This window comes from Dasypus novemcinctus, chromosome 8 (assembly GCF_030445035.2).
Source record: "Dasypus novemcinctus isolate mDasNov1 chromosome 8, mDasNov1.1.hap2, whole genome shotgun sequence".
NCBI lineage: Eukaryota > Metazoa > Chordata > Mammalia > Cingulata > Dasypodidae > Dasypus > Dasypus novemcinctus.
Window position 1 is genome coordinate 9,632,066 of NC_080680.1, and position 20,390 is coordinate 9,652,455.

General features: G+C 49.5%; 1 long non-coding RNA gene across 1 annotated transcript in view; it reads left to right on the forward strand.

Moving 5' to 3' along the window:
• Positions 1–2,426: 2,426 nt before the first annotated feature.
• LOC131279400 (uncharacterized) overlaps positions 2,427–20,390 on the forward strand; it is an 84,896-nt gene continuing 66,932 nt past the window's right edge. Inside the window, exon 1 of the long non-coding RNA XR_009186725.1 lies at positions 2,427–2,825. This is a non-coding gene — a long non-coding RNA (uncharacterized lncRNA). The remainder of the gene's footprint in view (positions 2,826–20,390) is intronic.

Genomic DNA, 20,390 nt, shown 5'->3' on the forward strand with positions numbered 1-20,390 from the left:
AAAATTGAGAAACATTACAACTGCATATTTGGGAGCAGATGTAGCTCAGTGTTTGAGTGCCGACTTCCCATGTACAAATTCTGGGTTCAATCCCCCATACTTCCTAAAAAATACAAAAAATTTTAAAAATTTAAACAACCCACACATTTGAATGTGGCTAAAGGGAAATTTCAGGTTGTATACATGTTACTAGATAAACATTTTTAAAAAGACACATAGGAACATACAACACAAATAGTGAACCTATTGTAAATGATGGACTCTAGCTAATAGCATGATTATAAAAATGTTCCTTCATTAATTGCAACAAATGTACCACACTAATGCAAGGTATTGTTAATAAGGTGGTATGTGGGAACTCTGTATTTTATGCATGATTTTTCTGTAAACCTACAACTTCTCTAATTTAAAAGGAAACAACTGCACTTGGTATGTTTGGGGTGATGGAAAAGTTTTGGTCACGGGCGGCGGCAACGGTAGCACGACTTGGTGAATAGAATTAACACATTGAATCATCTATTTGAAGGTGGTTAAAGGGGAAATTTCAGGCGGTACACCTATTACTAGAATAAAAATTCTAAAACAGCCGTAGAACTGTAAGACCCAGTGAACCCTAGTGTAAACTACAGACTCTAGTTAGTATAATTATATCAAGTCATCAGTTGTAACAAAGGTGCCACACTATTGCCAAGTGTTCAGAAGAGAGAAAACTGCTTGTGTGAGGGGGCATCTGGGAACTCTGTATTTTCACTTAAGTTTTCTGTAAACCTCCAACATCACTAATTAAATAAAACCTGCACATGGGACATTAAGGCGAGCACCTGAAAGGGCTGGGATCCGTCATTCCCCGTGGATTTCATGCAGGAACCAGCAGTGACACATTCTCCATCGCCTGCAGGATCTGGTTCTCTTCGGCAGAATGGCCAGTGCCAGGCACAGCGCGCGGCTGAGCAGCTGGGGAGACCCCGGGGGTGTGCGGGGCTGGCTCGTCCCGGATTTTGTGGCTGGTTGTTAGATGCAGCCGTTATTAAAACTTAAAATGTCTCAACTTACCATTCAACACCTTACATGGAAAACCAAGGCAGTAAACGTCCCAGACGCCAGGCCGGCTGGTTCTTGTTCCCATCGTGCTGTTATCTCAGCGCCTGGTTGCACTGTGCCTGCCTGTGGAAACCCTCTAGGCTGGTGGCTGCGGCACATCAATGACATGGCGCTGGAGGCTGGAAATCCATCCTGGTGGGAGCCGTGGCAGCCCAGAAATCGACAAGTGCCACCAACCAGGGCACAGCAGCGGCCCCCCACCCAGAGTTGCTTGTTGACCTTTTACCAGTACTCACTGGTTCTTCCTCCCAAGCCCCAAGGGTGAGAGCTGGAAATGGAGCTGTCCATGTCTCTGAGGAGCCTGCGTATCCCACCTGCCCCTCCAGAGAGGGGCGGCACCTGGGGGACCCCATGCTGGCCTGTGGGGAGCTGGCAAGGGGCGCGGGGTTGAGACACAGCCCTGCCCACACACGCAGGCTTCCCTGGCACAGCAGGGCGCAGAGCGAGCCTTTGCGTTAGGCCCTCCTGAGGACATGCCGGCCTCGTGGCCACGAGGGGATTCTACCTGGCAGCAGGTGAAAACCAGGAAACCGCCTGGCGGGAAGTGAGGGGAAAGGCCTGCTTTGTGATCCCCTGGTTGGGTCAAGTACAAAGTCAGACCTTTGCACCCAAGGACACAAAGAGGAGTTCTTCTGCAGCACTTCTGGAAGGCGGGTCCCCACCCCCTCACCCCCATGCCCACCTGCCCTGGCTGCTGAACGAGGCCCCCTGGCAGGCCCCGGAACCCACACCTTCCACCCAGAAAGCCCAGCAAGGTCTTGAGACTCGGCACCGTCCGTGGGTCAGGCTGGCCGAGCCCTCCTCTCCCTGCTTCTTGACCCCCCACATTCCAAAGTCTGGGCCCTGGAGCCTCTTCCACCAGGTACCCCGTGTCCCAGCTCTGCCACCCCCAAGCCCCAGGTCGTCCCACGCTCCCCGCTTTGTCTGCCCAGCAGCTGTCCTTCCATCCACCGCCAGCGCAATGCCCGGTTCCATCACTCCACGCAAGGAGTCAGGCCTGGGCATCGAGGGAGGCAGAAACCTAAAGCTCTGAAGACAGGATCCCGATGTCAGGGATACCCAGGGCGAGCCCACCCCAGCCCCTTCCCATGAAGAAAGTGAAGCCAGTCCCCGAGGCGGCCCAGAGCAAAATGTCTCGGCCTTCCTTCCGAAGCTCACAGGGCGCCTCTCAAGGGCTTCTGAAGGTTACTGCTTAAGGGGCACCCATACTTCCTTTTCTCAAGTACTCCACTTTGTGCAGGAAAGAGAAAGAGAGAACTGGAACAATTACGTCAAAGGTGTCAGAAGGTGGGAGGAGGACACCAAGAGAAGACCAGGATCCGGAGCCAGCTGGATCTGGGGTGAGCCTGAGCTCCAGCTGGGCAACTCCAGGCAATTTAGGTCCTCTTTACAACCGAGAGAGAACACGAATCCTCGTTATGCTGAGGACACAGCAAGGGGGTCCAGGGAGAGCCTGGTGAGCTGAGGCGCTGCGTAAATGTTGGGATCACACGGAAGGAGAGGCTGGGCCAGGGAGGAAGGCTGGGCGTCCAGCAACCGGGGCCAGCCAGGGCCTGGCAGGGCTCCCTCGCCAGCCTGCTCTGAGCCTGCCTGTCCCTCGGCCCCACCAAGGCGGATGCAGGAACTCTGGGAGCAGCCAAGATGCCCAGCAGCAGCAGCAGCCAGCAGGAGCCGGGAGAGAAAACTAGACATGAACGCAGCTCAGTGGAGAGGCGGTCACGCAGGTACGAGGCAGGGGCACCTGCCAAAAGACGCCGAGGCGGGACGGTGGGAGGACACAGTGCGTGTAATTAGCGCCACTGAAGCGCAGACTCGGAAGCGGTTAAGAGGGGGACACTTTTAAAAGGGAATAAAACTTTTTGGAAAACCTCAGAGCTGTCCAACATAGTGTCTGAACCCTTATGTAAGCTGCGGACTATAGTTAATAACGTAGTTCTATTATTATTGTTTCATTAGTTGTAACAAATGCACCACACTAATGCAAGGTGTTCATAAGAAGAAACACTGTGGGTGTGACAAGGTGTAAAATGGGAACTTTGGACTTTTTGTGTGATTTTTTGTAAACTTGCAGCTGCTCTAATGAAAAAAAAATGTAAAAAAGGAAAAAGAAAGAAGAGTCATTTCTTAAAGAGAGGGGGAATTGCAGAACATAGATATCAAGGTTGAGGCTCGGGCTTCTTAGAAGCCTGTGCCTTCATCTTATCATCTGTAAAATGGAAATAAAATGCATATTGGAAGTGTCCTTTCTTTCCTATCAGTTTTTCCCTTGGCAGGGAATAGGGGTGAAGAAGTGCTTTCAGTCCAGAAAATGGGGGCTTCTGTGCACAGAAATAGAGCAAAATAGTCCCTGGAAGTGACCATAATCTAGCCTTGGAAGGCTTCAGGCATGGCTTGTTTTGGTCTGAAATGACATAGCCACACCTCCAGGTTCTGTCCACCCAGCATGTTCTGTTCCTTTCGCTTTGGAAACAAAACAAACGGTGCGATAAACTGCTGACCGTTTGCTACGAGGCGTTCTTGTCCCGGGTCCAAAGCCAGTGGCTCTCAGAGCTCACCCTGGAGTCCTCGTCATTGATTCTGGACCACTTGCCACATGTTCGAGGGCAAGCTGGATTCATCAAGGTTGTCCCCTAGTCCAGCAAACGCTGGGCTGCAGCAGCTGCCAGAGAAAGCTGAGGAGGGCAGAGGCTACTCCACGGGCTCGAGGGAGGGGCCGCATGTGGGCATCTGCCATGTCGGGGGGAGGGGGTGGCGTTGCCGGCAGCGCAGTCGGATCCCTGGAGCCTGCGTATGTTTCTTAGCACGTTTCTGAGTGCATTCCTTAGAAGTCAGATGGCGATGACGTCCGGTTATAAAAGTAAAATCACAGTTTACGAGGTAATTAGGCTCTTGACAAAAAGCAACGGGTCTCAAACTCACATGTGCAAAGGATTCTCTCCGGGAGTTGCTCCAATGCAGATTCCAGGGCTCCTCCCCCAGAGACCCAGACTTGGAGGCTCTGGACTGGGGCCACCCTCAATAAATGCCGCAGCCCCTCTCACTTTGTAAATGCTCTGTGCCTTCCTCCTAAGAGCAGGGGCTGGACCGGGAGGGTGGCAGTGGCCTGTCCCTCCAGAGGGGCTGTGACGCCGCAGTGACGTAGTGATGCATGCCTGGCATATAGTGAGCGTTCAGCTCAGAGGCTGTTCACTCGGGATACCGTGATAAGACCCCGCATGGCCCTCTGATTCCAGGGATCTCTGTGTTCTGGTCAATATCCTCTCCATCTTTCCCCAGCTCTTGGACTGGTCCAGCCCAGGGATTCGGGGAACCCTGCCGAGTCATCTCGCTTGCAATTTCTGTCTCTTAGCAACCGGGCTAGCCCTCTGCCCGTCCTCCAGCCGCAGGTGAATAACCAGGACCTAATCCCCCTGGCTCCCCGGCTTCAGCCAGGGGCTACCACCTCCTCCCTCTAGCACAGGACAGGGAAGTGATAAAGCGGTGTCAGGAGACCTCGCTCAGGAAGGCCTGGGGATGAGATGAGGTCGTTCACACAGGTGGCACAGGGGGCTCCAGGTAGGATGCTCGCTCTCCCTGGACCCCGCCTGCCACGCTGCCCCTGCTGAACTGCCTGACGCGGACCCTCCTTCCTCATGGCTCGCCTGCCTCGGGACGCGAGGTCGACCCGGAGTGTGCTCACTGCGGGCGCTGAGAGCAAGGGAGGCTGGGAAAGTGAGCTTCTGTGCCTTCCCGGTGCCACAGAGAATTCTAGACGCGGCAGAGCTGGGCACCCCAAGGCAGCATGGGCATCAGGAGCATTTGAGTCAGGAGGGGCCAGCACCTGGTCTCCCCCAAGTCCTGGCTCTCCTGGGTCATATCCCCATCTCACTTACCCCCCAGCCACCTTTCCTGGGGCAGAGAAATCAGCAACCTGTCAAGGCACCTGACGGGCTGACTCTAACCCTCTCAGACCGCTGCCTCCAGCAGGTGTCTCTCACGACAAACAGCCCTAAAAAGCCCCGCTCCCAAGGGAACCCTGGCAATCTCGGCAAGTCCCCGCACATCCCAACCTGCTGAAGCTTTTCTGCCAAATCACTGCTTCCCACTGAGCTGCTGCCATGTTCTCTTTTCCAAGACAAAACAGGGGACAAGTCACCTACAAGCCAGTGTTTCAGCTCTCACCTGACGTGAGAACCCCTTCCTATCCAAGGAAGGGAAAATGTGTATCCCCACTGCTGCCCATCTTCCCAGATCCCTCCTATGAGCAGCAAGTTCCTCACAGCACCTCAATCCACATTAGCTAGGACCCTTTGAGTAGTGAGTAACAGAAACTGCTCAAGGCACGAGTAGCCTCTGGACCCATCACAGTGGCCAAGGGGAGAGGGAGCAGGTGTGCCTCCCCAGCCAGGAGGGGCTCGGCAGCCTTGACTGGCAGCTCTCTGGCGATTGCATGGATGTGTGATGGGGGGCTCCCTTAAGAAAATGGGGGTTTGTTGCTAGAAGAAGGGGAGAGAGGTGCTGAGACACCACACACACACACACACACACACACACGAGGGCTTACTTCACCCAAGCCCGGGGACCTAATGCAGCTCGTGGCAGAATTCCATGACTTGGAAGCCAAGGTGACCAAGGATATGGGGTACTGCCAGGGCAGTGGCCCCCGAGCAGGTGCACAGCAGGGCATGATGGCAAGAGAGGCCGTTGCTGGTGCCAGATAGAGCAGGGAGGGGTGCCCGCTGCCTTTGTTTCAGGAGACGAAAGTGGCCACACAAGAAATGTGAAAGCCCCCGCTACGCCGCCCACAGAAGTCAAGGGGTGGTCCTCCAGTTCTGAGACTCCCCTTGAAGCAAACCCCAGACCCCAGGTGTAAGTGTTCAACGGTAAGCAGTTGATCTACGGGGTCACCCTAGAGGTAGCAGGAGGGGAGAAAAGAAAGGTAGGGAAGGAGGCACGGACATGGTGGGTTAAACGTTCAGAGTTTTAATGAGCCACTTGTTAAGTGCAGTTATTATTAAAGATGAAGTTATATCCATTTACAGTTCAATGAATTACATTGACTCAAAGGTGGAGCCCAGAGCTCACAGCCTCTGAATTACCTTAGTGTATTTTTCTGTTAGCTGTGCTCTTGCGGTTGTTTCCGCCTCGGGTGGTAGGAACGTGGCACGCTGGGCTGCAGCGCCCCACTTCCCAGCTCCACGCTGGGGGGTGTCGCGCTGCTTGCTCGACGTCAGCCAGGGCAGACACGTGTACGTAACGGGAATCGGCAAATGATGCAAAACGGCTTTCTTTTTTTCTGGAGGGCCGGTTGTTCCACCTTTAGCAGCACACCGCCGGCTGGATGCTGGGGTCAACTGAATTATCACTTCAACACAGACGTGTTCTTGCCTGCCTGTGAACCTGTTGCAAACAGGAGCTCTGGAAGGTGTTGCTTTTAGTTGAGGAGTGGTCAGCTGAACATCCACGCTCCTGGAGGCCTTCTAGAGAGAAGAAATGAGAGCCCGATGCTGGAGAGGGCCACCGGGGGAGAAGCAGAAGGCTACAGGAACCGGCAGAGCTGATGCTCAGAGAGGACACGGCCCCGCCAGAGTGCTGCAGACCCCGGGGGAAAGCAAGCCTCGCTGGTATCTCGATATAGGGCTTCAGTTAGCCTCAAAACCATGAGCCAACAAATTCCTGTTGTGTAAGCCTACCCACTGCGTGGTATTTGAGCAGGTTACCTGTCCAGGCACGTACTCTGCAGCCCTGAGGAACCCTCTAGAACATGGGGCTCAGAGGCACGTCCACCAGGGAACGGAGCTGGGCTCTTCTCTTCCAATTCCTGACAGTCAGGGGTTGAAGCCTGTTCCCACACTTGGGGCAGGGTCTTACCTCCCCGGCTGGCCGAGAGCTCTCAGGCAGAGCCGAGGGGAAGTGGGTGGGCGCCGACAGCTTCTGGTAAAAGGACGATCTCCAGACTGGCCTCCGCTTCTCAGCTCTCCCTGGTATCCTTTCTGCATTCACCCCCTGATCTGACTTTGTAAAAATGTCCCATCTGCTAGTTCACAGGCTCACCGACATCCACTCACTGCTAAGACACAACCCAGCGCCCGCTGACCTCCCTCTTGCAAGAGCCCTTTTCAGTAAGGAAATCCTTGTGGTCCCAGGAAAGGCCAGGCATCGTGGTATTGCCAGGAGTGGGAACAGAAAGAACGGAGCTCTGAATTCACCAAGTGGTTAATAGACCACTGTAGCCTTGAGCTCAGGGAAGCCGGCTCTGGTTTTCAACTTCATATCCTTTCATGTTAAAATGGTCTACAGCTCAGCACACACTGGTACTTTGATTCTGGGCACACCGCCAGGGGCAGAAGAAAGCAGACAGTAAAATGAAACAAAAGTGGGTAGGATCAGGAGAGGGTGACTCTTCCAACAAATCCTGGCACTTAGTGGCCCCAAGGTACCTCTTCTTTCACCATCATCAGGAGAAGCAGGGAAACAGCCATCTACCCAAGTCTGAAAACTCAGACTTAGTCTTTAGAGACCAAGTGTGTCATCTTTGAGTTTTATTTCTCCACCAACTGAAAACACAGGTTTCCGAAAATGTTCTGACTAATTCGTGATTCTTCTTGCACCTACCCCCCAGTGTATTGTGTCAATAAGCTTATTCCATCAACTAATTTTCTTTTTTATGAAGAAATACAATAGCCTGGGGGAGAATAAAAGAATGAAGTGGTTGACTCAAGAGGGCCACAACTTGGGCTGACTTTCAACATAACCATTGGTAGCACCTACAGAAAATAAGCCTCTTGAATAGATTGCATGAAAAAGTGATTCAACTCCTTGTGTTTTGGTCTTGGTTATTGGGCTTTCTATGCAGGTAGGGTGAGTCAGAGGAGAAAATTAATCAGATGGTAAACACCCAACATCCAGCTCTGAATTCAACAACACAAACCACCGTGAAGCTATCATTATACTATAAAACCCAAACAGGACTGAACTCTGTAACCCGTTCCCTGACCAGGGACCGGGGCCAGTGGGAAAGTTCCAGTGGACAAGCCTGTCAGAGCATGACCTTCCCTTGAGTTCACACACTGTCCATCACAGGCACAATAATCGTTATCAGAACAGCAGCAACAGCGCAGAGCAGGCAGGAAATCGTTAATGCTCAGGGCCAGTTTGCAGAGGGAAAACAGAAGCAGAGCTTTCTGCACAGTGAATCCTTGACTGCATTAGAACCATTTGAAACTGGGACTGATGAACTCCATGTCTAGATGCAGACATGGTTTAAAATATTTGAGGAGTTAAAAAAAATGCTTTAAGTTAAAAGCTAGTGCTAGATTTTCATAAAGACTAATATATAAATATTACTATCAAAATCCATTTAGGGCGGCGGACTTGGCCCAGTGGTTAGGGCGTCCGTCTACCACATGGGAGGTTCGCAGGTCAAAGCCCGGGCCTCCCTGACCCGCGTGGAGCTGGCCCATGCGCAGTGCTGATGCGCGCAAGGAGTGCCCTGCCACGCAGGGGTGTCCCCCGCGTCCTGAGCCCCATGCGCAAGGAGTGTGCTCCGTAAGGAGAGCCACCAGCGCAAAAGAAAGTTCAGTCTGCCCAGGAATGGTGCCGCACACACGGAGAGCTGACATAGCAAGATGACGCAACAAAAAGAGACGCAGATTCCCATGCCACTGACAACAAAAGAAGTGGACAAAGATGACGCAGCAAATAGACACAGAGAGAGCCGACAACCGGGGTGAGGGGTAAGGGGAGAGAAATAAATAAATAAATAAATCTTTTTTAAAAAATTCATTTAGGTCCTAATTTCAGAAGGCAAAATGTTGCTGTTTTACTTTGCTAAGCTGCTGAAAGCAGAGACCTTAAAATTGGTTGATTCTAACAATGGAGATTTATTAGTGAACAAACTTACAGTTTTGAGACTGAGAATGTCCAAATCAAGGCATCCTCAAGACAATGATTTCTTCCCAAAGACTGTCAGCGATCCTGGGCTCCTCCATCAAACGGTGAGGCACATGGCGACACCTGCCAGTCTCTCCCTTCTCTTTTGGATTTCCTTGTTTTTGGCTTCCTGCTTCTTTGGCTTTTCTCTCTCTCTCTGAATGTCATTCTCTTTTAAAGGATTCCAGTAGAGGATTAAGACCCGCCCTGGGACACACTTCAACTTAAGTAACCTCATCCAAAGGCCCTACGTACACACACGGGAATGGATTAGCTTTAAGAACACGATTGTCTGCATTGCACACCGTTTCAAACCACACAGCTGGATATCTGTTTATCTGATATGGCTGCTTGTTTATATAACTACGATACAGTAAAATACATACTAATCAACTTACTGATATAAAAGGAAATCAGTTGCTCTCATTGCTTATCATTTCATTCAGACTATCACTCTAATAAGTCATGCTATTGTAAAATATATCAAGGCATTTGTTATGTACCAGTGGGTACTGATTTCCATTTTTCTTCCATATTGAGAATGAAATCCTTCCATTTTAGTATCTTTCCATTTTCTACTTTACTTTCAACTCTGTCTCTGTTTCAAAATTCAGTTTATGTGATTTTAACCATTATACTATTCTATATTCTTTTGAAGCAAGAACAGGCTTAATCAGGTGATATTGATGTGGAAATTCTGAAGGTTACTTCTAACTACATTCCATATTCTTTACCTTCTTTATTCTCAGAAACCTTTGCTAACCTCAGGAGAGTGGTGAGCCCCCTCCCACCTGTTTACTTTCAGATGAATGGCACAAAGTAAGAAAGCCTTTCTTAGGGTATATATTTCCCTTCTCCTCACCCACTCTGCCCTCAGGAAAGAGACCAAGTTTATGGTCAAAAGTCCTTCCTCACTCTGAGAGGTGACAATCCTCCAGGAAGGGGAAGGAAAGAAAGGGAGAGCTTCCAGAAACAGAGGCAGAGGAGCTGGTCCTATTTCACCATCCTTAGTGGGCGATTTCCAACTACAAGTCGACCTCCTGGACCAAAATGACTGCTGGAATTCAGCCATCATGTGTGCATTCCAGGCAGGAAGAAGGATATAGGTGAAAGGACACAAGGGAGTGTTGTTTTTTCAAGGTGCTTTCCTGGAAGTCCCACCCAACATCTGCTGCTTAAATGTCAGTGGCTAGAATACAGTCTCAGCTACCATATCTGCGATGTGCAAAGAATTTTATATTTTTGCAGCTGCATGTATTATTTCCAATAAAATAAGGATTCTATACTTAGAAGAAAAATAGAACCATCTTTTTTAATGTAATGGGCAAACTATATTCTCTGTCACGTAACGCACAATTAATAACCAGTAACATGTGCACCTACCCCCAAAATTGTACATAGTGTTTCTCAGATGCCCTGAAGTCTTCTGGCATTAGCTTAAAAACCTCTGACTTAACAACTGGTATTTCTTCATTATCTTACTTATATTTTATTCAAAACTCCTTAAAATTGGATGTGGTGGGAAGGGGCTGTAGTCAATCAGTTGGGCTCCCGTCTACCATATGGGAGGCCCTGGGTTTGTGTCCTGGGGCCTCTTTGTGAAGGCAGGCTGGCCCGTGCCTATGGAGAGCTGCCAGCCTGTGAGCCACGGAGAGCTGGCGCAGCAAGATGACCCAGCAAAGGGAGACAAGCAGACACAGAAAAAACGTGCAGCGAATGGACACAGAGAAGAGACAGCAAAGAATGGGACAATCTGCAAGGGGAGGGGGGGCACATAAATAAACAAATAAATCTTAAAAAAAAAAAAGAAAGAAGTAACTGACAAGCATCACCTGAGCAATTATTTAAAAAAAAATATTGGATGTGGCACTACAGGAACAGATGTGGCTTAAGCTGTTGAGTGTCCACTTCTCACATGGGAGGTTCCAGGTTCAGTTCCCAGTACCTCCTGAAAAAAAATGAAAACAAACAACAAGCAAAACAAATGAAAAAACCTCCCCAGGAAAGCCAACGTGGCTCAGTGGTTGAGCACTGGCTTCTCACATGCCAGGTGCTGAATACAATCCCTGACCTCCAAAAAAAAATAATAATGCGACACTACAAAAAGGTTCCTTACTCTTGACAGGTTGGATGGCCTTAAATGACTTCTAAAATGCATCTAGGACGACATAGTCTCCTCAGTTAAATGAGGTTGTTAGTGTAGAGAATGAGTCAACGAACATTTTGTACCAAATATGTCAAAGACGTTTCTTTCCATCCCTTATAGTCTTTGAACAGGCACATTGGTCTCACCTATCTTATATTTACAACTTTGATAGGGGGAATATTTTGATTCACAAAAGAAGAGAGATTTTGCTGAAGCAATTGGATGAGAATTTAAAGAGAAAGAAAAGGGAGAAAGAAAAGGTTAAAGAGTATGTCTTTGCCCAAGCAAATATCTGGAGATGGGTGAAGGTAATGCAGCTATGAGGGATGCGCCCCAGGGAGAAATGGGGGCTCATTCATTGTGTCCCTGTGGGGGAGGGGGTGGGGGAGAGAGGGGAGGACAGCCTCCAAGGCAGAGCGCTCCTTCTGAGTGCCAAAGGTGGCGGGAACCACGCAGAAGGCTGGGTTGCTTCTCAGGTGAGAAAGGAAAAGCCAAATGCCTGTTGCTAGTATCTGCTGTCTGCATTAATATCCAGGCATTTCATCTACCTGTGCAAATCCCCAAATAGATTCAGGGTGATGCTAACCCTGCCAAAACAGTCACCTTCTCCTCCACTCAAACAAGGAATAGCAATAGCTATTAATCATAACAGTATTATGTACTTGAAATAGCTGTGGGTCTCCTTCTTTGTAACGGGGGACTGTGAAAGATCTCTCCCTGTTGGGATACAAGCAGGATCCTGGTGGCTGAAAGCCATCTGTGGGAAAGCATGGAAATCTACTCCCACACCAAGTACAAGCCGGTGGTATATGGGGAGGCTGATTGAATATCCAAAGCCTCATCATGGAGAAACACCTTCAGATCTCACCCCATTAGCTGCTGCACCTGAAACCAAACCTCCTGCCTTAGAAAGAGATACGTTTCACTTGAAAGTATATCTTTGGACCCCCTTATCCTTTTGTCTAACTGGGTTAGTCTAAGTCTTTTTGTGGGGGTAAAGTATATTCCAGGTCCTCCTGAACAGTCAGTTTTGTTCTCTGCCCTCACATGAGTCTGAATCTATCAGAGACTTCAGGAAGAATAAGGTACAAAAGGATGGATGGCAGCCTAAGGAAAGAATGTGCAGACAAAATAGGAGATAAGAAGCAATGGTGATATGGAGACTACCCAAGTGAAGAGTCAAGAAGGCTCAACTTCGGGTCGCGCTCTATCGTAAAAGAATATCACTGTAATTTAGAAGAGGAGCTGGGGTGGAGGAAGATTGCCTGGAACAGACCCAGCCTTACATTCATCAGGCCCAGCAAAAGAGGCAAGTGGAGGTCCCCATAAAACAAGTCTAAGCATTTTAAAGTTATGAATCAAGCTTACAAACTTCTAAGTAAATTCTGTTCTTCCTCCTTGACAAAACACAGTGTCCTTCGTAATGATTTCAAAGGCCAGATTTGAATCTAAAATTCTTTTTCTCTTTGGCTGTGGCAGCATGGAAAGGTCCATCTCCCCTCCCTCAGCTCTGGAGCAAGGCCCATCACACTTCTGACCTCACCGCTGGCCCTGCCCCTCATGCTAAGTGGTCTCACATACACATCTGTGGACATACAGTCTGCACATCTGTCCACAGCTCGGTCCATCCCCCACTAGCCCTCCTTGGCCATGCGTCAGGCCTAAGGGTGGAGACTCTGGTAGTGGGTGCACTTTCAGGAGGATGACCCAGGAAAGAGGGCTAAGCAGGCCTAGGGGCAGGGTAAAGGCCATTTGGGCAAGGAGAATAGTCTAGAAAGTATGGCAGCTCCATGGACACTTCATCCCATGGGGCTCATGGCAAAGATCTCTCTTACCCAAGTCTGGAGGTGGCAATGCCCTGCAAGATAAAATATTTGCAAGAAACTCTGTGAGAATGCAAAAAAGTGAGTTCAGTGCATGCACATATATCATCAAGCGTTGGAGGGATACAGGAAAATCTCCACAAACATGTTTTCTTTCTTAAAGATTTCTCTTCTCTTCTCTTCTCTTCTCTTCTCTTCTCTTCTCTTCTCTTCTCTTCTCTTCTCTTCTCTTCTCTTCTCTTCTCTTCTCTTCTCTTCTCTTCTCTTCTCTTCTCTTCTCTTCTCTTCTCTTCTCTTCTCTTCTCTTTTTTCTCCCCCATACCTTCATTGTCTGCTTTCTGTGTCTATTCACTGTGTGTTCTTCTGTGTCTGCTTGTATTCTCTTTAGGTCGCTCTGGGAACCAATCCTGGGGCCTTCCAGAGTGGGAGAGAGGTAATCATTCTCTTGCTTGACCTCAGCTCCCTGGTCTGCAGTGTCTCTTATTGTCTCTCCTCTGGGTCTCTTTTTGTTGCGTCGTCATGCTGCACCAGCTCCCTGCATGGTCCAGCACTCATGTGTGGGGTAGCACTCCACATGGGCCAGCTTGCCCTCACCAGGAGGCCCTGGGCATTGAACCCTGGACTTCCTGTATGGTAGACAGATCCTAACTGCTTGAGCCACATCTGCTTCCCTCCATAAACATGTTTTAGAATACTTTAAAGGATGCGTAGATGTGAGAAGGAAGGACAAACTTCTTAGTCAAGACAGTAGTAGAGCAGGCTGACTAGAACAGCCATGACAGGAAAGAGAATTGGAATTTGGACTCTGTGTTGGAAAAGGAAGCTTGGAAAAGATTGTGGATGGTCCTCATCATCAGACTAGGGGAGTTTTCCTTTGTTCTAAGAGGGCAGAGAACCATGAACCATTTTGGAGCTAGGTGGTAACATGAGAAAAGGTGCATTCTGGGAAGATTAATTGGCAAAAGTAAAAAAAAAAACGGGGGGAACCTGGTTTGCGGTCACCCCTCGGGCTGAAGTGTGGTTTGCTGGCCTGGCGGGGGGTGGCGGCCACGGTAGGCCTAATTCCGATGCCCCCATAATAGGGTGGCTGGTCGGACTCACCGCCACCCCTGAAGGGAGCTCAGCATGGGCGCAGAGTGCCCTCGGGTCTCCCCTTCTCGGCAGCCATGCTTCCGCAGCCGCCCCTCCTCCCGGATAGCGCCACACGATGCCTTTGAGGCAACACCCTTCTTCTTCTTTCTCCCTGCGCAGGCGCAGGGCGGAAAATTCCAGTCTGCCCTCACCCCCCCCCCCCCCCCCACAGCAGCAACAGCCAGGCGTGGGCGGGAAACTCCAGTCTGCCCTCTACCCCAGCAATAGCAGCCACCAATCCCTAAACCCTGCCACTTCCCCCAGCAACAGCAACAGCCAATCCCTAATCACCACCCCTCCCCCATCCAGTACCGCCCACTGACCTTTCCCCGGCAACCAATCAGAACAGGGCGTGGCTTCGACCAATCAGCCTTCCCCAGCCCCTATAAAACTGTTGCCTCTCCCTCAATAAAGTTGGACTTGCGTGTTTACCTTGTCTCCGCGGTAGTTCTTCTGCCGTGCGCCCTCCAGTCCTGAGAGCCCCCGACAAGGGCCTGGCCTCCCTTGTCCCCAGTTCGTCGCCTGCTTCTCCAGGCGACCCCCTCGTCGCCGGCTTCGCTGGGCAACCCCGTCAGCCGAACCGCGCAACCCCTGTGAGACTGACCCCTCGTCTGCTGCCGGACCGACCCCTCGTCCCAAGTGGGACCGACCCCTCCTCCTGAGCTGGACCAACCCCTCGTCCGCAGCCAGACCCCACCTCTACCGACCGAGCAAACCGTCGAAGCTGGCGCCCAACGTGGGGCAAAGCAACCCCACCACAGCACAACGTGGGGCAAAGCAACCCCACCATAGCCTCACTCCATAACCTGGCGCCCCCCCCCTCCTCTCTTCTCACTGTGGGGCTTCTCTCGTGCAACATTGCTGCTACCTGAGCCTTGGCTACCTCATATGATCCACGGCGGTCTGGGAGAATCGCTGGATGGCTTTCTCCTTCCATGTCGGGGGCTTATACCGACCCGCTATGATTAAGAGGAGCCTTGGATTTCTCGGGAGCACACGCTTGCACGTCTGAAGTAACCCTACCACAGCCCTACGCCCTCCTCTCTTCTCACCCCTATCTTTTCACTCTGCATTGCTGCTCCTGAACCTTGGTGACCTCATACGATCCACGGCGGTCTGGGAGAATCGCTGGATGGCTTTCTCCTTCCATGTCGGGGGCTTATACCGACCTGCTATGATTAAGAGGCGCCAATAAAACTCTCAGGAGCACGTGCCTGAGCACCTCCACCCCTACCTTCACCTCTGGCTCCTCCCCTCCGCGCTTGCTCCCCTTTGCCTTGCTCCACTGCTCGTCATTCCACCCTCCCCTCGTCGGGGCCTTCTTTTGGCCCGTGACCACCGTCGGAGTCCCATCGGCTCCGACCCCTCGTCTCACCGCGCACCTCGGCTCCCATCGCCGCGCTCTCAAGGTAAGGGCCCCTTTTCTTATCGGCTCCAAAAGGCCATTAGCAATGGGTAACATCCTATCTGCTAAGCAAGCCCCGCAAGTTCGGGCCCTCGCCGGTCTCCTAGACACTCACCGGTGTAAGATCTCTTTGAAACAGCCCCAAGTCTTCTGTAACCGCGGCCCCCCATGCCGCCATCGCTCTCAAGCAGCTCCAGCCCCACTAAACGGCCCGCAACCCGCTTTCCCTGGCCCGCGGCCTGCTTTCTAGCATCTAATAACGTTTCTGCTTTTGCCTCCCCATACTTCTGCGGAGCTTCCTCCTGTCTCGACCTCACTCCTCTTCTCAGCCATCCAAAGCGTCCTTTCTTGTTCCCCGCCCCCCTCCTTTTTTTGCTTGAACCCCCATTGCGTTGCAGATTGGGCCGCCCCATGTCGGCCCGCCCCGTTGACATCGGCCTCTCTCGTGCCCGTGGAGACTTTGGCCTTCTTGTTGTCCTCGCCTACATCTCCACCACTCCCGATGCTGCTGCGACCACCGCCGCTAGTGCCCTGACGCGACTTGTCCTCACAGCTGCAATCCTCCAGACCATCACACAGTCTGCCTCTGCCGCTCTTCGCCGCCAAGAAGAGATCAACTACCTATAACGCGCTGTCAGCCTGGACTTTTAACAGCAGGTGGACCTTATAGCCACCGAGATCAACGAGAATTGGACATTGGCCACCCTTGCTTGCAACGGCAAGATACCGCCCCCCAAATTGTACATTTATATCCCCATCATCCTCACCTCCCTCTTCAGCCCCGCTTCCCTCATTGCTTACTGCCCTTGGGCCTCGGCTACTTGTTGCTGCTGCCATCCTGGCCCTTATTTGAAAAGAAGGGGGAAATGCGGTCACCCCTCGGGCTGAAGTGTGGTTTGCTGGCCTGGCAGGGGAGCGGCCGCGGTAGGCCTAATTCCAAGCCGCTGCCCCCATAATAGGGTGGCTGGTCGGACTCACCGCCACCCTTGAAGGGAGCTCGGCATGGGCGCAGAGTGCCCTCGGGTCTCCCCTTCTCGGCAGCCATGCTTCCGCAGCCGCCCCTCCTCCCGGATAGCGCCACACAATGCCTTTGAGGCAACACCCTTCTTCTTCTTTCTCCCTGCGCAGGCGCGGGGCGGAAAATTCCAGTCTGCCCTTCCTCCCTCCCCCCCCCCCCCCGACAGCAGCAACAGCCAGGCGTGGGCGGGAAACTCCAGTCTGCCCTCTACCCCAGCAACAGCAGCCACCAATCCCTAAACCCTGCCACTTCCCCCAGCAACAGCAACAGCCAATCCCTAATCACCACCCCTCCCCTGTCCAGTACCGCCCACTGACCTTTCCCCGGCAACCAATCAGAACAGGGCGTGGCTTCGACCAATCAGCCTTCCCCAGCCCCTATAAATCTGTTGCCTCTCCCTCAATAAAGTTCGACTTGCGTGTTTACCTTGTCTCCGCAGTAGTTCTTCTGCCGTGTACCCTCCAGTCCTGAGAGCCCCCGGCAAGGGCCTGGCCTCCCTTGTCCCCAGTTCGTCGCCTGCTTCTCCAGGCGACCCCCTCGTCGCTGGCTTCGCTGGGCAACCCCATCAGCCGAACCACGCAACCCCTGTGAGACCGACCCCTCGTCTGCTGCCGGACCGACCCCTCGTCCCAAGTGGGACCGACCCCTCGTCCCAAGTGGGACCGACCCCTCATCCCAAGCGGGATCGACCCCTCATCCGCAGCCAGACCCCACCTCTACCAACCTAGCAAACCGTCGCACTGGTTGATGTTGATGATGGAGTTCACAGATTCCTGCAAGTTGTGGATGCCAGGAATGGCAGGCGTGGTCACATCTGCTTGTTCTCCTCCATGACTGTAAGCATCCTAGAAAAGAACAGCACTGTCATTTATGATTTTTATAGCAAACATGAGAAGGTTTTTACAATGTGGTGTGCCTCTTCACACCCGCAGCATCATAGCTATCCATCCCCTTAGCCTACATATTACCATCCCTCTGGATTTGGTGGTAAAGAATATCTCTGTTCCCTCCATAATATCTACCAAAGGGAGGATCCTGTGTCTTTAGTTGCACAAGAAGTGGGGCTGCATGATTGTAAGATGAGGAAAGTGGGACAGGGACCAGGACGTGAAAGAGACCAACCACAATCATATTTTATCTGAACTTGCATTGTTGAAAAATTGCCCTAGGGATTGAGTTTTATTGCCTCCATCCAATAACCAAATAACTTGTGTTGACTCCCAGTTCCTATTAAGAAGTCAATTTTGTTCTCTGCGCTCACATTAGCCTGGATCCTCAAGGACATCAAGATTAAAGAGCTATAAACAAATGGTCAGCATGCAGGAGATATGAGTCCCTCCTAACTCATTGGTCAGAATGAGTCACATGGCCCTCCCAAGCTCAAAGAAGCTGGAAAGAGCTATTCTTCCACATGGAGAGCAGAAGGCAGCTTGTTTTGGTGATCAACATCCATGATTATCATATCTCCACAGTCATGCAAGCTTGTGTTGTTCTCTGTTTTCACAGATGAGGCTCAGAGACTTATTTGATTATCTCTAGGTGGCAAAAGAGAAATCTGAACTCAGGTCAATGGGTTCCAAAGAATGTATCTTTTCTCCTTCCTTCCTTCCTTCCTCCCTCCCTCCCTCCCTCCCTCCCTTCCTTCCTTCCTTCTTTCTTTCCTTCTTTCCTTCCTTCCTTCTCTCTAGCTCTCTCCATTTATGTATCTCTTTGTCTCTTTCTTTTTATCTCTCTCACACACACAACACACATACACATACCTCCTCAACTACACTTCCTAGTTTTTTGGTTATTTAAAAAAATTTTTTAATGAATGTTTGGGCAAAACAAAATTCCTGGGCTTTAGATAACTCCCATTCTTCTGGATGTTGTTCTGTACTCATACGTACATCCTTACAAATTGAAACTGAACTCAAAATATGTAAAGTTCAGTTAAATATGCTGTCAATATGAGTAAATAAGAAGAAGCTAACATTGCCTGTATCTGAAATTGCCATTCTTTTGTATAACATCAACAAATTTGAGTTGAAAGGACAATGCTTAACTCATGCAAGCATTTACTCCAAGTACAGCAAGAACTCTGCTTGGGAAATTTAAAGAGCAATGTTGTCATTTTCCATGGTATTAACTGCCTGATGTAAGTGGTATGTCAGTGGTGAGAATTTACTAGACATGAAGAACATTTAATTTCAAGGTAACAATCTGTTACAGATGATAAAATGTCAACTAGGAGTATGAGATATTAGAAGTGTATGTGCTCTCATGCATAAAGGTATTAGCTCTATTGAGGAGAGACAAAAACCAGAAAGGGAGGGTGACTCAGAAAATAAATATTCTGAATAATCACAGCATTAGAGAAAGATGACTGGAAAACACCTTTGATTACTTGAAAATATTTGGAAAAGTATCAGTTGCTATCTTCTCTTGCTAGAATGGCAAATGAATATGTAAAGATTAGTTTTAGTGGATTGGTGTGAAGGAAAAGAAAATTGGGGTGATTGATGAGGGAAATTCTTTTAAGTCATGTTGGTGTGAAATGACACAGAGAAATGGTAAAGTAACAAAGGGACATGTAGTGCCAAGGAATGAGTTTTTTTGAGTGGATAATATTAGATTATGTATTTTACCACTTGAAGTGTGGAAAGTACTTCCATCTAAGTCCCTTTACATTCTCTATTTTAAAATATCATTACATTGAGTATCAGGTGGTGGTAAAATGTTTGTTTCATTCATTAAATATAATTTTAAAACCTGTGAGCAAAAGGATAGTTTAGTTTGTGTACCAATACACAAAAAAACACCCATCCTTTTATCTTCCTTTTGCTTGAAGAACTGCCTTAAGCCAATCTTAAGGCATGGGTCTTCCAGAGACAATTTCTTGACATCTTCCTTTATTGGAGAATGTCTTTATTTTCTCTTCATTCCTAAGGAATAGTTACACTGGCTATAGAGAGTTCTTGTCTTTCAGCCCTTGAAAAGTGCTGTGCCACTTTCTACTGACCTCCATGGTTTCAAATAAGAAATCTGCTGTCATTTTGTTCTAGCTGCTTTCAAGATTTTTCCTTTTTCTTTTGTTTTCAGAAGCTTAACTATGATTTGTCTTACTGTGAATTTCTTTGGGTTTATCTTATTTTTTAGTTCACTCAGCTTCATGAAACTGTAGGTGTTTGTATTTGGGGGCTTTCAGTCATTGCCTCTTCAAATTTTCCCTCAGTCCCACTTCCAGCTCTCCTTCTAGAACTCCAATGATATGATCATTAAATATTTTCATATAGCCTCACAGGTACCTGAAACTGTTGACTTTTTTCCAGTCTTCTTTTTCTTTCTGTTACCTTATAAATTTGTCCTCAAGTTAGATGCTTCAGATAATGGCAAAATTCTGACAAGAAACTAAATAATATTGATGATAGAATCAGTTACTTATTTGATGTTTGTGCTCATGATTTTAAATGAAACCAGTCAGTCCAGCTGAGTGATAGTTTTACAGTCAAGTACTGCTTGGATACAGATAGAAAGAAGTCAGATACTTAAGTGTTAGGGCTTTGGAAGATAGCTAAATGGAGGGAGAGAGAATATCAAGGGAGTTTATTTTAGTGAAAGCCCATGGATGGGATGAAGAGACCATTGAATGGAAGGTCTCAGTGGATTCCAACTTGTTTGCAACTTACAGAATGGCAGATGGTGTTCATGTTTTGGGATGCTTGAAGGCAAGATTTTATATACTGGTGAGGAAAAGGTCCAGGAAATGAGGAGAAGAAGAAAGTTTAGATGAAGATCAAGAAGTGACAAGAGAGTGACATATGGGAGATCCATAAGGTAACCCTATAATTTATTGTCCAAACTGGAATACTTCAA